We start from the raw sequence: 18,021 nt of genomic DNA, 5'->3' as shown, positions 1-18,021 counted from the left end.
TCACATTGGCTATTTAGGACTTTATTAAACTTAATTGCTTTTACCTAAACAAATAAAAAGAACACGCTGGGAGTCTGGGACACATATATATATATATATATATATATATATATATATATATATATATATCATCTGCAGAGAAAAAAAACGTGACTCAATCACACCAAAATACGCACATAATAATAGACATTAAGACATTGAGGATTGTGAAGATATTTCACTGTAACTCGGCATTGATTAAATTTACTTTGTGTTTCTGTTTTGTGTTTTATGTATTTATTCATGTTCAATGTCAATTCTCATTTATTAATCAATTCAGTTAATAACTTATTAGAGTACTCTCATTTTTGGTACAATTTCTCATGTCGATAAAAATAAAAACTTGCTTATATATTTTAAAAAAATGTAAAATCCATAACAGAGGCTACAAAGTATTATAGAACCAGATAGATATTTAGAGGGATAAAAGGCATAATATTAATAAATTATATATATATACGTGTGTGTGTGTGTGTGTGTGTGTGTGTGTGTGTGTGTGTGTGTGTGTGTGTGTGTGTGTGTGTGTGTGTGTGTGTGTGTGTGTGTGTGTGTGTGTGTAGAATGTTTAATTGTAATAAACTATTATTAAAAAAGGTTTTTTATAACACCATTAAGGTTTTGTATAGAACTTTCGAAACATGGTTCTTTAAGGAATCTTTTAAAAAAAGGGGCTATTTAGCACCAAAAAGGGTTCTGCTATTGTTACAAGCCAAAATCCATAAACTGGTATGCTTAGAATTATTTTCTTAAGAGCATATAGTATTATATAGTTCTAATGCAAAAATATATATAAATAATATTTTTGCTTGAAGTATTATGGATTTTCAGAGAGGGTAAACTTTACCAATTGATTGGATCTGTCAGCTATTATTAGCATAAACATTAAAGTCGATTGATAAGACAGCCTATCCGTCAATCAGTGATAATCAGAACACATGGGTGTTTATGTGACCTTGAATTAGGGAGAGATGCAACTACATTTGCATTTGGTCCTGGGCATTGACATATCAGTCTACCCCTGTCATTTTTTATTTGAATATGCAGGTGTTACTGAGACTTTATGAAAGAAAATGCACTTTGCTCGAGTTTCAAAGTCTCTCTTCATAAGTTAAGAGCAAATATTTCATGAACATTCACACACATTTCAGTGTAGGGATGATATAAATAAAATTTCTATCGTACTACTTACTGAATAAAACAGCATTCGGGAAAATTTCCCGAGCCAGAACATTCCTATATTCTGCTTGCTTTCTTTCACACAAATACCAGACAGTCCCGTAAAGGTGTCATCACAAATGTAACGTGTATAGTCTGTTTTTGTGTCGTTTTCTCTTTGTTATGTGCTCATTTTGCCCAAGTTCCCAGTCATCATTAGTATGTATAGTTCCTGCACCTGTTCTGTTTTACCTTGATTATCTCTCCATGGGTATTTAAGATAAGATAAGAATCTTTATTGTCATTGCACATCAAGTATACAATGAAATTGCAGTGCATCTTTGGCCAGGGCATAATAAATATATAAACATTAAAAAGAGAGAAGTAAGCAATATTTTGCATATATACATAATTTACACATCATTGCGCACACACACTTTATGAATTCAGGGACCTAATGGCCCAAAGAAAAACACTGTTTTTGAGTTTATTGGTCATGCTTTTAAGGCACCTGCCAGAAGGCAGAAGGATGAAAAGGTGCTGTCCTGGGTGTGAGAGGTCGGCAGTGATTGCCCTAGTTCTCCTGAGACACCGCGTGCTGGCGATGTCTTCTAGCGAGGGTAGGGGACTGCCTGTTATTTGTTGTGCTCAGTGGGGCTGGTTCCCCCTTGTGTATCCTGAAGTCTATGACCATCTCCTTAGTTTTGCTGGTTCTGAGCAGCAGGTTGTGTTTGGAGCTGCTGCCAACCTGTTAACCTCGTCCCTGTACGCAGTCTGATCCCCTCCGCTGATGAGCCCGATGACCGTAGTGTCATCCGCAAATTTAATGATGGTATTGGAGGGGTGGATGGGTGTACAGTCATGCGTGTACAAGGAATACAGGAAAGGGCTCAGCAAGCAGCCCTGGGGGGAGCCTGTGCTAAGGGTTAGGGTGGAGGAGCAGGTGGTGCCTACCTTAACTGTTTGAGGGTGGTCAGTGAGGAAGTTCTTGATCCAGGCACAGGTGGAAGAGGGGAGAGCAATGTTGATCAGGTTATCCACCAGGATGTCAGGGACAATGCTGTTAAATGCCGAGCTGTAATCTATGAGCAGCATCCTGACGTAACTCCCTGGCTGCTCCAGGTGGCTAAGTGCTGTGTGAAGAGCTGTAGCGATGGCGTCTTCCGTTGATCTGTTAGCTCTGTAGGCGAACTGATGTGGGTCCAGGTTTGAAGAGAGCTAGGCCTTGATGTGGTGTAAGATGAGCCTCTCAAAGCATTTCATAACTACTGATGTTAAGGCAGTAGGTCTGTAGTCGTTGGGACACTTTGGGGCAGAAGACTTTGGGACAGGAATGATGGTAGCTGATTTCAGGCACTGGTGGATGGTAGCCTTTGACAATGAGAGGTTGAACAAGCTAGTTAAGACTTCCACTAACTGGTCAGCACAGGCACAGAGTACTTTTTCGATTACACCATCCGGACCGGCTGCTTTTCTGGTGTTTACAGTCTTCAGCACCTGCCTCACCTGATGTTCCTGGAGTGTGAATGTGCTGTGACTGGAGGTCTGTGGTGGCCGTGCTGCAATGTGTGGAGCCTCTATCTCGAAGCGGGAAAAGAAAATGTAGAATTCCTCAGCCAGGGTTGCGTCAGTGATGGTAGTGATGGGTGTGGGGCCTTTGTAGTTAGGGAAGCTCTGTAGCCCCTGCCACACCAGCCGCGTGTTGTTGTTTACGAGGTGGTCTTCCACTATCCTTTTGTGAGCCGCCATTGCAGTTTTGATGCCTGTACTGTTCTTTGTCACCTGACTTGAAGGCAGAGTTCCGGGTTCTCAGGAGTGTCCGGATGACCGTGCTAGTAGACCGCCCCTGCAGCCCCGCTTCTGCCTCCGCTCTCTGTGCCTCCTCTGGCGTCTCTTTGGCCCAAAACAATCCAGGGTGTGCCCGGTGATCTCGCTATACCCAGCGGAATGTTGTGGAGCCGCTGGTACTCCGTCTTAATTTCCACCCTACATGAGAATCCCACCTTTCTCAGCATAGCTCGGGTGTAGGTGTGTTTTATCTCACTCACTCTCACTCGTACACACAAAAACATCCATGCCATTATGAAAACAATTCACCGAAACCAAGAGCTGAGAGCCGCTGCTGTCACAGTGTCTGGTTGTTCCCTGGGTTAAACACTAGAGGTCCTCAGTTTTCACGGTGTCTATGCATTCTCACTACAATTCCCATGATCCCATCTGTCACTGATTGTTCATTGCCTTACAGCTGTTTCTCGTCACCTTGTTTGCACTTGTGTATATATACCCTGTCTATTTCAGTGTTTGTCACGGAGTCCTTGTATTATGTCCCCACACTTCCGTTATTTGTATCTTACTGGTTCTCGTTTGTATTTTATGTTTTGGATTGCCTTATTGGACTTTTGACCCCTGCCTGGATGACTACGAGTTTGGATTGCCCTTTAATATTAAACTACTGCTCTTGGATTTTCTGCCTCCTGTGTGTGTTCCGTGACAGCGTCCATAGGCGCCGCCATCTTAACCCAACCCTTAGACCCTGAGTTCTGTCTGTTTGTTGTTCTGTATCATCAGTGTTTAACTTGGTTGTGTTCTTCTGTTATTTCTAAAGAGTGTTATAAAATATCTTTTTTAGATTATCTCTTTCTTCGTGTGCATCATTACAGCCACAGCGATTTGTGACAACATTGTGACATCTTTTTTTGCAATTATCCGGGTTCAAACATTTTAAGGCCTTTAAGCACATTCATAAAAAGATATCGTTTTATTTAGCAAGCATGTAACCACTTAAATCATAGAAGGAATAGACCAATTGCAGCCTTTACCATAGGAAATATGTTTTTTAGAGCTTTTTAACACTTATAGCACATCCTATGGTATGATATCCATAAAAGGTTGGAGATAAAACTATTGTAGGCTTTTGAATATATTTTGCCACGCACATTTTCTAAATGACCCTATCATAGCCATCCAAAGACCAAAGTTCAAAATTGTTTTGATTAGTCCCAAGAATTGTGCCACAGTTGTTGAGCCGAAAACCTAGGACTAGTTCGCAAAAGTGTTTTTTTTTAATTTTTGCCAGTGCGACAATCAAATCCGGTTAAGGAGTTATGAGCAATTTCGTACTTTTCACCGCTGTAGTGCCCCCGTCAGGCCGATCGGGGCGAGCCTTGGTGATGTTGTAGATGGTATGAGTACTACCAGCCCTCATAGTTTCAAGACTCTACTACTTACGGTTTGGTCAGCCCGATCAGTTTTAGGGGAAAATGCTGATTCTTGGAAATTTTTACAATTACAATAGGGTTTCAGCGCTACGCGCTTGAACCACTAATTATGTTGTGAAAATAAACTCTATTAAGAAATTAATTTTATTCCTTACCTATACTTGGAATTACAACACATTTTTTTGTTACATAAAGCAAACTATGAAAGTTGAGTGATTAACTTTAGACCATTCGCTACAGAATTGCTTTCCACTCACTGATCCCTATATATAGATTTTAGACATAGGCGTTGATCCCGTAACTCGAGCACCCACGGAAAAGTTGGGGCACCCACAGAATTTTTTTAATTCATTTTAACTAATTAAAATCGTCAACAGATTTCCTTTACTCTCGTAGTTGCACAAAACAAGACGCACATTCTCAAATATACAGTGGACTCATGACTTTTGCACTCGCTCAGATATTAAGTGTGCACGCTCAAACTTTGTCCTGTGCACTCTCGAATCTCTACTTGATGTTGCCAGAAGCTTTTTCATTCATGATAAAATAATTTTCAAGCTGATTTTAGTCAGTCAGTTCTACGCACTAGCAGAAACATAAATTGTCGCCTATGATTATACATATATGATAATAGCCTATTATAGATCAGTATTTATGACAAGTTTAAAATCGACAATCTCCTTCCACTGTCACGACTTGTGTATCATTAAGAATTTAGAGTTTCCCACTTGTCTCTTCTCCATCTACATGACATCACTAGGATCTATGATTCAGAAACATGGCTTTTCCTATCACTGCTACGCTGATGACACACAACTCTACCTATAATTCCAGCCTGATGATCCAACGGTAGCTGATCGAATCTCAGCCTGCCTGACAGACATTTCTGGCTGGATGAAGGACCACCACCTTCAACTAAACCTTGCGAAGACAGAGTTGCTTGTTGTCCCGCCAACCCAACACTACACAACAACTTCTCCATTCAGCTAGGTTCGTCATCCATAACTCCATCAAGGTCAGCCAGGAACCTTGGAGTTGTGATTGATATCAATTGAACTTCACAGAGCACATTGCTAGAACTGCCCGGTCCAGCAGTTTTGCCTTATTTAACATTAGGAGGATCAGGCCCTTCCTATCAGAGCATGCAATACAACTCCTTGTCCGAGCACTTGTTCTATCCAGACTGGACTATTCTAATGCTCTCCTGGCAGGTCTTCCAGCTTGCACTGTCAAACCTCTGCAACTGATCCAAAATGCTGCAGCTAGAGTGGTCTTTAACGAGCCGAAGAGGGCACACGTCACTCCTCTACTCACAAAATTGCACTGGTTGCCAGTTGCCGCTTGCAACAAATTCAAGTCACTGACTTTTGTCTACAGAACAACCACTGGCTCTGCTCCTTTTTACCTAAACTCATTACTTAAGACTTACGTGCCATCCAGGAACTTGTGCTCTGCAAGTGAACGCAGTCTTGTGGTGCCAACTCAAAGAGGCACAGAATCTCTTTCTCTGACCTTTCTCTGGTCTGTTCCATGCTGGTGGAATGACCTGCCCAACTCAACCAGAGCTGCGGAGTCCGTGACGATTTTCAAGAAACGCCTGAAGACGCATCTTTTTCGGAAACACTTGATCGATTAATACTAACACTTTATCTTCTATTCTATATCTATTATCTTAAAAAAAGTACACGTAGTGCATTAGATTAAACTGGGAAGGGTCATAGCACTTGCATATTGTTGTCCTATTGTTAGTTTTATTGCTTCTATTGTACTCATTTGTAAGTCGCTTTGGATAAAAGTGTTTGCTAAATGAATAAATGTAAATATAAATACAACTTTGCTTGGTCATTCATGTGCTCAGAACTCGCAAGTACTTTTCTTGAAGGGCACAAACTTCTTCCCCTGGTCAAATAATATGTCATCAGTAACGCCATTACTACTAACAGGTGGTGGCTCTGATGGGCTATTTTTCACACAGAATCAAACACCAGACCCAGAGTGAATATGTCTTGCGTTTGCAAGTTCCAGACAGTCTGTGCATTAATTCCTCTGGGTATTTTTAACTATGGGGTACACATTCTATTATTACTGGATACATGATTGAGATTATGTATGGTGTATGTTCTGTTTAGGTTTATTATCTGGTAACATCAGTGTTTATGGTTGTGTTTGCTACTTCTCCATCGAGTGGATTTAATAAAGACTTTACTTGTTACTCATCTTCTTCATTGTGCGCTTGTATACAGCCATCCTGTGACTTTCCCCCGAAAAGAGGACCAACAAAAGTTAAGTTATGAACTTAACAGCGTTGTGGCTCCCCCCAAAAACTGTTATTTGTTGGGGTATTTGAGCTGGATGCTCCGAAAAGTTGGCCTCTCCATCACGGCCTGTGAGCTCGAGACAGCCACCTTGTTCGTCCCAGAACCACCAGAGCCCCGGAGTCTACTCAGTCCATCCCAGAGCTAGGAGTGGATCTTTGCCTTATAAATCTATGGACGACGGATCCAGTCTCCACCCTCGAATCTTCACCTTATTTGCTGGTCACGTCCGGCTATTTGGATGTTTTGGTCCCATCCAGAAATCTCCCTCCTCCAATGTTCCCAACTGATTTCCTTGTCCAATCTCCTCCGATGGTAATGGTCCCTGGTTCAGTCAACTCTGATGGTGTCGTCCAGCTCATCGGCACTGCCCCCCGCTGCTTGCACCGTGTGGCTGTTCAGCTCCACCTCGAGCTTCCCATCCACTAGCTCGGTGTGAGGTCACCTCGGGCCTCCAGGACCATGTCTCCACCCCGGCCTGTCGGCCTGGCAGCCTGTCGGCCTTGCAGCCTGTCGGCCTTGCAGCCTGTCGGCCTTGCAGCCTGTCGGCCTGGCAGCCTGTCGGCTCTGCCCTGGCTCTGCGTTCCCTCAGCTCCACCGTGGCCTGTCAGCCCTAGGACTCATCTGAGCTCCTTTGTTCCTTCAGCTTAACCTCTGTCAGTCATCGCTCAGCCTCCGCCATGGACTTGATATGATGTTTTGATAGCAAAAGTGCAGCTGGTCTTTCGTGTTTCAAGCCAAGTAAAACTAAAACTATTGCAACATTTTTCTTTGTAATTACTATAATATGAATTTTTACCCTCTACAGGTTGTAATTTAAAGTTACTCCCTTGATCCACATAGTTACAGGGTAAGTACAATAAATAAAGTTCCACAGCCCTAGCGTGGTGTTTCCGTGACTGCCCAAAGCACGTGAATATAAGGCACGTGATTGGTTGTCGGTTGCTAAGCATCTAGTTGTAACATTCTAACACCGCATAATTTCAAACAGTACAAACATATCCCCGGGTAAAAAGCGGTGCTAACCCTGCATCTAAATGTGAAATGCTTCTTTACCCGGGGTTAAAAGCGGTGTTTAGATTGACGACAGTGTGAAAAGCCCTGAGGTGTAAAACCTTGGCCAGGATCATTACTCTCCTCTGAATTAGGTCCGCCTTCCCCCATTGCTGGAAATGGGTAGTTGAAAGTCCTCCCCACCCATGCACTGATTCCCAATAATGTCCTTCAACTTCAGCCTGTTCTCTGCTTGTGCCAAAGTGACTGTAACAACTGAATCAGACTGTATTGCGAAATCCCTCAATATGCCTGCGATGCACTCTGCAACATTCTCTGCTGTATGGCTACCTTTCAGCGGTTTCGTTTGCAGTACAAAATCGTGGAGTTCCCAAGTCTCTGAAATGACGTGTGCTGTTACTGTGATATATGCCTCTGTAGCGAGGGAACTCCATCAATCGGTAGTCAGAGCAACATTTTTGCTATTCAAAATCTGATGCATGTTTTCACGACTAGTGTCATAGATTTTTGCAATCTTCTTAGTTACTGTGGTTCGGCTAGGTATAATGTATCTCGGCTCAAGTTCATGAAAAAAAAATGAAACCTTCACCCTCCACTATGCTAATTGGCCTCATGTCTCGACAAATTAACTTTGTGAGCTTAGACTTTATAGCCTCTTTCCGTGCAGCAGGTAGGGGTGCAGACGGGGGAAAAAGTTCGTCTGTCTTGGCTGTTTAGCAGGTGGCTCTACCGGGTCAAGGTCTTTGTATTCATCTGGATGAAGAAACTGCATATGCCCCCTCATAGTTGTAGTGCTGTTGTAATATGGGAACTACTTTGTTCTTCTTCATAGTTTGATCTACAGTCAAAACCCAGAGTGCTTCTATATCGAACTCCTCTAGTTATAAGTGGTTATCACTCGTCTCTCATGTCGCACAGGTTGATCGCCGTTGTCCTCCATTTTTTTGGCAAAACACCAGCAGCAGCCGATTGAAACTACAGGCGCGTAAAATTGGTGAGAACTTTCTTTTTAGCTTTCGCAACACCTACTGCACTTTCGGAATTCTTTATTTTCTTTTTCTGTTTGTTTGTGAGTTTTGTTACATCTATCTTTTTTATTTGTTTAATTCTTTTAAAATGAATAGTGTACATATTTGGTTAAAATCAATTCCCTATTTTCATTTTCAAAACTTGTGTTGGTTGGTCTGATCGATTGTGCAATCGATTTTCGAACGTAAACTGTCAGTCCTAGAGGAGAGTATTTAAATGAATCACGCAAGGTGATTTACTAAGGTTTGCGCTCGTCAATGTACTGGTGTTTGTGCCATTATTTACAGCCCAAAAAAAGAAAGTCTTAAACCAGATGCTACCTGATAGATTGCGTTGGTCATTATGGAAATGATCTGACTGCGTCTGTGTTCTTTAATTTGCACATTGTCAGTAGATCACAACATTGTCAGACCTTTCCACTCCCATCGGTGCTGTTTTGGAATTGCACTCTCACACTAATTTGCCTTGTTTAGTAAATCTGCCCCTATGAGTCTTGATTTCTTTTATCAGATGCAATATCTCTCTCTCCCTCCTGTTGGGCCATTTTCAAGGTGATCCACTGATCCCTTTTCTCATCTGTGCCAAAGCGTTATCTAGCCATGCTGAAGATGATTGTTGACATACTGTACTATCAATTTTCTTCTCAGCTGTTCCTACTAATACTGCCTCTAGAACTCTATCAAGTTCCTGGTCTAGCTGGTTCCATCATGTCTTATTATTAGCTGGGGGCCATTTCACTCTCTGTCTTGCAGGATGGGTGTTTAGGTTAACATCAGGAAAGTTCCTCATGTTGCCTCAGGGTGAGACAGATGCTGAGTGGTCTCCTGTACATTTTATACAAATAAATGTAAATTGAATTGAATTGAAAGAAATTTCAATGAATTATTCATTTATCTAATTCGTTCAACCCACTGCTTCATTCAGGAATTAAACACAACTACTGTGTTGCTCGGAGACTCATTTCTGCTTTGGCTTAGTTTGAAACTTTTCATTAGCGGAGGGAAAGTAGATAAAGTAACTGGCAATGTTGTGTTTACAATGCAAGTTATTCAATCCTAACTTTTGTTGATTGAACTCAAAATCAATACCAGCACAGATGCTCCTATTGCACCCAGAACACCAACTTGCTTGAGTGATTTTGAAAAAATATAGTTATTTTTGCTGGAAATCTAATGATTTTTGGTACTGCCTATTCTTCTTTTTTTTTCTGAACTAGATGGATGTTAACCAAAACACACGATTATTAATAACAAATTAACTGTGTTGTAAAACATGCCTGGGATGGCACATATATTGAACTAGTATACTGTATTATCAATGCACCAATTTGCGACATTACTCGACAACCAAGGACATGTACTTGTGTCACACCCCTTAATAACAAGTTCACCTCTTAATAGCAAGTGATATCATCTCTTTTCCCCCACTACTTTCTTATCCTCTCACTTTTGAACAGATTGATGGCCTCATTCATCTTCTGACATCCAATCCTATTTAACCTTCAAAAACATGCTGTAATGAATGATCAGGTTATCCTTGCAGGCACACACACATTAATGACTTTAAAAGAGCCGGTTTATCTGCAGAGCACCAAATCATCACCTCACATACACATTCCTCATTCAAATGTTGACTGTATTCTCCTGATTAACTAACCTCTTTAAATAAACCCGTGCTTTTCATACCCCCCCCCCCCCCCCCCCCCTCTTTTTGTTCCTCAAGGTGATTGCAGATTGTTGGATTGAAGGACTGTCAGTAAAGGAGAGAAAATGCTCAGTCACTCGTTTTTCATCCTGTCTTCAGCACTAAATCCTCCACACCCCCGTCTGGACGCGCTGATGTGAATATCTTTAATATAGCACACACACATACAACACACACACCATCATCATGTTGCCTTCAACATGCTGGTGGTTGTGTGAAAGAGATAGCAGAAGTTACAGAGAGATCATTTTATAAATGCTGAGCATATTATATGAGTAATACATACAGTGTCAGCAGAAACTGTTATTTTTATGTCACATATACAGGACCTTCTAAAAAAATTAGCATATTGTGATAAAGTTCATTATTTTCCATAATGTAATGATAAAAATTAAACTTTCATATATTTTAGATTCATTGCACACCAACTGAAATATTTCAGGTCTTTTATTGTTTTAATACTGATGATTTTGGCATACAGCTCATGAAAACCCAACATTCCTATCTAAAAAAATTAGCATATTTCATCCGACCAATAAAAGTTTTTTTAAAACAAAAAAAGTCAACCTTCAAATAATTATGTTCAGTTATGCATTCAATACTTGGATTCAATTTAATCAATAAAATCAAGGTATTGATTCATTCGGAAATCAATAAATTGATTTCCGAATGACATGCAAAATTTGCTTTCATCCGAAAAAAGTACTTTGGACCACTGAGCAACAGTCCAGTGCTGCTTCTCTATAGCCCAGGTCAGGCGCTTCTGCCAGTGTTTCTGGTTCAAAAGTGGCTTGACCTGGGGACCTTGACCACGCCTGTGCACGGTGGCTCTGGATGTTTCTACTCCAGACTCAGTCCACTGCTTCCGCAGGTCCCCCAAGGTCTGGAATCGGTCCTTCTCCACAATCTTCCTCAGGGTCCGGTCACCTCTTCTCGTTGTGCAGCGTTTTTTGCCACACTTTTTCCTTCCCACAGACTTCCCACTGAGGTGCCTTGATACAGCACTCTGGGAACAGCCTATTTGTTCAGAATCCTTTTGCAGAAATGACTGCTTCAATGCGGCGTGGCATGGAGGCAATCAGCCTGTGGCACTGCTGAGGTGTTATGGAGGCCCAGGATGCTTCGATAGCGGCCTTAAGCTCATCCAGAGTGTTGGGTCTTGCGTCTCTCAACTTTCTCTTCACAATATCCAACAGATTATCTATGGGGTTCAGGTCAGGAGAGTTGGCAGGCCAATTGAGCACAGTAATACCATGGTCAGTAAACGATTTACCAGTGGTTTTGGCACTGTGAGCAGGTGCCAGGTCGTGCTGAAAAATGAAATCTTCATCTCCATAAAGCTTTTCAGCAGATGGAAGCATGAAGTGCTCCAAAATCTCCTGATAGCTAGCTGCATTGACCCTGCCCTTGATAAAACACAGTGGACCAACACCAGAAGCTGACATGGCACGCCAGACCATCACTGACTGTGGGTACTTGACTTCAGGCATTTTGGCATTTCCTTCTCCCCAGTCTTCCTCCAGACTCTGGCACCTTGATTTCCGAATGACATGCAAAATTTGCTTTCATCCGAAAAAAGTACTTTGAACCACTGAGCAACAGTCCAGTTCTGCTTCTCTATAGCCCAGGTCAGGCGCTTCTGCCATTGTTTCTGGTTCAAAAGTGGCTTGACCTGGGGAATGCGGCACCTGTAGCCCATTTCCTGCACACGCCTGTGCACGGTGGCTCTGGATGTTTCTACTCCAGACTCAGTCCACTGCTTCCGCAGGTCCCCCAAGGTCTGGAATCGGTCCTTCTCCACAATCTTCCTCAGGGTCCGGTCACCTCTTCTCGTTGTGCAGCGTTTTTTTGCCACACTTTTTCCTTCCCACAGACTTCCCACTGAGGTGCCTTGATACAGCACTCTGGGAACAGCCTATTTGTTCAGAAATTTCTTTCTGTGTCTTACCCTCTTGCTTGAGGGTGTCAATGATGGCCTTCTGGACAGCAGTCAAGTCGGCAGTCTTACCCATGATTGCGGTTTTGAGTAATGAAACAGGCTGGGAGTTTTTAAAAGCCTCAGGAATCTTTTGCAGGTGTTTAGAGTTAATTAGTTGATTCAGATGATTAGGTTAATAGCTCGTTTAGAGACCCTTTTCATGATATGCTAATTTTTTGAGATAGGAATTTTGGGTTTTCATGAGCTGTATGCCAAAATCATCAGTATTAAAACAATAAAAGACCTTAAATATTTCAGTTGGTGTGCAATGAATCTAAAATATATGAAAGTTTAATTTTTATCATTACATTATGGAAAATAATGAACTTTATCACAATATGGTAATTTTTTGAGAAGGACCTGTATATACATATAGTTTACAGAAAGATTTACCGAATTCTTTCTGTTTTTTAAAGACTTATAAGATTAATTATTATTTGATTCTACTGAGAGCCAAAGTTCCATGTTTCTCTTAGGCTTTATATATATACAAGAAATTTAGTAGTGGGTAGGAAAAAGAAATCATGTAAATTTTATAAAAATATTTTATTATTATTATCAATGTTGAAATAGTTTTGTGGAAAGTTGTTACAATTCTTTTCAGGATTCTTTGATGAATAGAAAGTTCAAACAACAGCATTTATTTGAAATAGAAATCTTTAGTAAGTGTAAAATTATGTTGTTATTTTTTTTATCAAATAAATGCATCCTTGCTGAATTAAAGTATTAATTTTCCTTCAAAAAGTGAAAAAAAGAAGAAGTAATGTGTTATTAAAATTATTTTAATGATTGGCTGACTGTACGTTATGCCATTTATAACAGCTATTTAACAAATAAATAAAAACTGCACATAAATATTTATCTGAGTTGAATCTGTTGTGACAAGAAAGGATCTACTGAGTGATAGGTGAGACATGAAACAAACATGTAAAAAATCAGTTGCCTGGTAAAAAAATAAGTTAACATTAAACAAAATAATGCTGCGATTACCCAGCCAGAATCAAGGAATCCACAGAGCTGTGGTGGTGTGTTACAATTGTTGGTGCGTCACAGTAAAGGGTTGTTGTTGTATATAGGGTGATAGGATGTCATATCTGGCGGCAAGCTTGAGGCGTTGTATGATCAGTGTTAACATTAATGTTATTCAATCTGACTAATGAAAAAAAGCTTCTGTGTTCCAGGAACAGAAACTCTAATATCATCAAGGAATATGCGTAAGCAAATGGGACTATCCGAAAACAAACATGCCTTTGAAAGTGTTTGAACAGAATAACAGTGACTGCTGCACACTGAAGAATAAACAACATGTAACAGCAACAACAATGCTGAAACCTTTCTAGGGCACATATCTGTCAATAGAAGATGGGTCTCCGACGAGTCACTTCAACCACCTCAAGGCTACAAACAAGCGATAACAGAGTGCATGTTACACCATAAATGTGTTTTTTCCACAATGGCAGACAATAAACTGTATAAACATTTGGCTCTTCTGCCAATGTGTTTCTTATCATAATGCTTATATATTTCAGAGAAAACGCTGCTCAGTGCCATCTATATATATCTGCATGTGGGTGAATGTGCTAGGGTGACAACTAACAGCAAAGGAAATCCCTTGTGTGTGTGTTAAATATACAACATTATAGGTCTAAGCATGTTTGAATATAGCATGACTAAATACTAGGCCTATTCATCTTCCAGATGCTCTGAATACAGATTTCCTAATATTTGCAGTCCCAAATCAGTAAACACATCCCTCTATCCCACACCCCTTCTCACGATAAAATACCTAAGCAATTTCCATAATGTTATGTATGCGTACCCTGGCCTGAAGTATCATTGAGTTTTTGTATGTGTGATGTGTGTATGTGTGGGACGGGTATGTGGGAGTGGGCAGGCCGCTCACATGAATCAGCGGCTGTTCAGGCCGCTGAGACAGACTTGTCGCAGTGAAGCTCACATTGTGAAGCATCAGTGTTTGACATCAAAAGGAGCCATGCCCACCAAGAGAAAACTCATTCAGGTTATTGGATTGGGTGAAAAATACACTAAAGAGGCCAAACCAAGTGTCTCCACGACCAAAAAAGATTTGTTCGATTTTGTCTTCAGAGAGCTCAGTCAAGCTACGTGTTTGACGTGTAAAATTTTAATTGCATAGATTTCTATTTAGTAATGATGTCTTACAATATGCAATCGTTAAACAAAAATTAACGTATCTATACAATATTAATCATTATCAAAAGCCTGTTTGTTAGATTCCAGAGTAGGGATGAGAGGTCTGCCTAATTTCTGCGAATCGGGATGTTTCAAAAACGTGGTAAAAAAAATGATTAAATTATTCATTAGCGTGATGATGTAAATACGTCATAGCAGGGTTTTTGATATTCTGACATGACATATAAATGCTCTAAAACGTTTTTTTTTTAAACGTATTAGTGTTTCACTAGTTCACACTTACAAATTAGTAAGATAGAATAAATGGTATGCATATTTGGCATGCTGTTCGGGGAGAGGGCTCCGAGCTCGGATAATTGGCCCGAACCCAGTGTACTCCCCCCGTATTGCTGTTAAGGAGTAACCAGGCGAGTGTGAGGAGACGGGGTGGTGGAGGGATGCTGAAAAACTGTCGAGGAACACTGGTGAGTCAAATGAGTATATATATATAGGTCTCCAACTCAAGCTGATTGGATAGACATGATGATTACTGATTGTCGACAGCTGGTTGGAATGATGTGATAATTGGATCAATTATTTGAACGTGCTCCTCCCGAACTTTGTTAGTAAAACATCATTTGTTTCAATACATTGCATGTTTTCTTTCCCAGTTCAGTCTGTTGCAGCCATGATTCAGCTCATAAATGCATTTATATAAATGTAATTAATGATGGGAAAGTCTGACTCATTTATATGAATTGGTTTGTAAACAGTTCATTTCAAAGAAGTAGTTAAAAGTAGTTCCGCCTTGACATAATTGCATCATAGTCTGGTCTCTGACATTTTGGCGTGACATATTATAAATGCTCTAAAACATTTAAAAAATATGTATGTAGCATATATTGATGTTTTTTCCCAGTTCAATCTGTTGCAGCCATAATTCAACTCATAAAAACATAAAGGAATTTATATAAATTTAAATAAAGTTATATAAATATAACATTTACATTAAATTACTAAAAAATCTCCAAGATGTTTATTGTAACATTTCTGCAATGTCCCTTCAGATGTTTCAATCTAAATGATCTTGGTATCATCAGCTCACTCATCGGTTCTCGACTCATTACGAATCTGACATGTTGGATAGAGACAGTTCTTAGTTCAGTGAATCAGTTTTGTTAGGTCTGTTCAACTTAAAGCGGCGCTATGCAAACCGATCGGTCAGCGCAGCGTTGCTTGAAGTCGAACACACCTATTGACTCGGAACCGCTCTGGGGTGCGTTTCCCAAAAGCATCGTTAGCCAACTATGTTCGCATGTTCCGTCGTTATCAGCGTAGTTCAACGAGTCATGTTTCCCAAAACCATCGTTCCAATGAACATTCGCAAACAGCATAGCATCGTTGTAAGGGAAACGCACTCCTGACCGATACAGATCAATTTATGTATAAGGGTGTGTTCACACTTGCCATGTTTGGTTCTATTAAAATGAACCCTGGTGCGATTGCTGTTAGTGTGGTTCATTTGAATAAGTGTGAACGCTGCCATCCGAACCCCGTTGAGCACCAAACAAGCATACCAGGGCCGCTGAAAAGATGGGTCTCGCTGCCATCCAAACCCTGGTGAGCACCAAAAAAGCAGACCAGGACCGCTGAAATGATGGGTCTCGTTTCCAAAAGGACTCTGGTCCGGTTCGAATGAAATATGAACGCAACATGGACCAAAGGCATGCAAACAAACCAAAAACGGGACATGATGTCACAAGATGCAAGCCTAAAAAGGATAGAATGCTGAAGCATACCTGTTTTTTCTCGTCATCGTCGCAATGTTGCCTATCACATTTCGGTACTGGCAGAACAACGTCTCATCGCAGCAGATCGTTTTTGTATGCGAGTCTGACAGAGGGATTCCTGCCTCTGTTTTGACTCCTTTACACATTTTATAAGCTCTTCAAAATTAAGCGTAACGTCAGTTCTGGCAGGTCATGTTAGTCAACTCGCATCAGCTGATCCACGTCTACCTATAGGAATACAAAGTCTATCACTGTATACATATATAAGCTTGTCAGTATTATCAACAGCTATCGCGTTCTCAGGAGCTAATTACCCTCCTCCATCCCCAGCTCCTCCTTTCGTGCAGTCAGGATTTGCCATTCTGATTCCCCCTGAATCAGACTAAAATTATCTAATTATGTTGTACATTAAAATGAATTAATAATATCTGCAATATATTCATGTTGGTTCTGTTCTGTTTACCCTAAGGGGGGTTATTGCTGCTCTCCCTCTCTTATCCATGCTAGGCTGCAAGGAATGTCCAGGGAGTTATTGCCCAGAACAGAACCATACCGCCAATCCTAACTGTATGCTAATTGTCAATCGTATTTGACGATAGTGGTCCTGACAGAAATACCATCTACGCACACACAATGAGCACATTTAGCCAATCACATAGCATTGTTTTGATGTTAAGTAAGTTATGTGGCTAAATACGTAATAAAAGCGACCAAACAGGTTGTGAACATATCCCTATGTTGTTGGGTTTTTTTTGGTCCGGACCAAACAAAACAGGCAAACCGAACTACAAGTGTGAACACACCCTAAATCGTGCAGGCTGGATTTGTGCATCCATTGAACAGAACCACTCTATTGAAGAGATCTGACTCTAACCAGTCTGTATGTGATGTAAGACCAACAATTTTAAAGAATCTTCTAACCTGTGTGACACAAACTCAAATGCACTACCAATTAATCGCATTTTCGAATTGGGCTAGTATTTCATCATTCATTAGCCTACTGGTATTCATGCCTCAGATGTAGCCTAAGAAGATGCGTGGGGGAGGGACGCGCGCGAGGTCCTCGTGCCTTGCAAACGTCTGTCAAAAACCCTTTCATTATATATAGGCTATTGCAAAATTATAATATAGAAAGTGTACGTAAAACATTCAGCAACAAATGACACAAATACCTTTCGAAAGAGGCAACCTGCTGTTTCATTTACTATCGAATTGTGCATATGCTGGTAAAACGGGGCCATCTCCTCTCCTCTGTTACTGTGGAAACCATCATCATGCTGCTCCCGCGAATGGTAATTATTATCACCCCCCCCCCCCCCCATAAAAAAAACAGGTTTATATAACTACCATCTTCCCAACGCATAGTTTACACAACCAGACAGCAAGAAACAAAATGTGCCACAGTTCAGACTCAAGAAGCTAAAGTGCTTGAATGATAAACCGAGTGATTGCCAACATCCAGCCCCCGGTCCTTTCATGGTTTGCGTAAAGGAATAAATAACACACCAGCGTTAATAATAGAACACATGTTTGCAGGCGATAGCTATTCTGTTAACTCAAATAGGAATAACCCATAGATCCTGCCATGCAGGCTCCTGTAATATTTAATATGGCATGAATGCAGGATG

General features: G+C 40.8%; 1 protein-coding gene across 5 annotated transcripts in view; it reads right to left on the bottom strand.

Annotated features, from left to right (window-relative positions):
- Window positions 1-18,021, bottom strand: part of gria2a (glutamate receptor, ionotropic, AMPA 2a) — a 55,870-nt gene that overhangs the window by 37,071 nt on the left and 778 nt on the right. The gene's annotated exons all lie outside the window — the stretch shown is intronic.

The sequence above is a fragment of the Siphateles boraxobius genome, unplaced genomic scaffold (genome assembly GCF_051911475.1).
Source record: "Siphateles boraxobius isolate OS27281-9 unplaced genomic scaffold, OSU_SipBor_1 119, whole genome shotgun sequence".
NCBI lineage: Eukaryota > Metazoa > Chordata > Actinopteri > Cypriniformes > Leuciscidae > Siphateles > Siphateles boraxobius.
The sequence above is the reverse complement of the archived record's forward strand: the minus strand, read 5'-3'. Positions and strand labels throughout refer to the sequence as shown.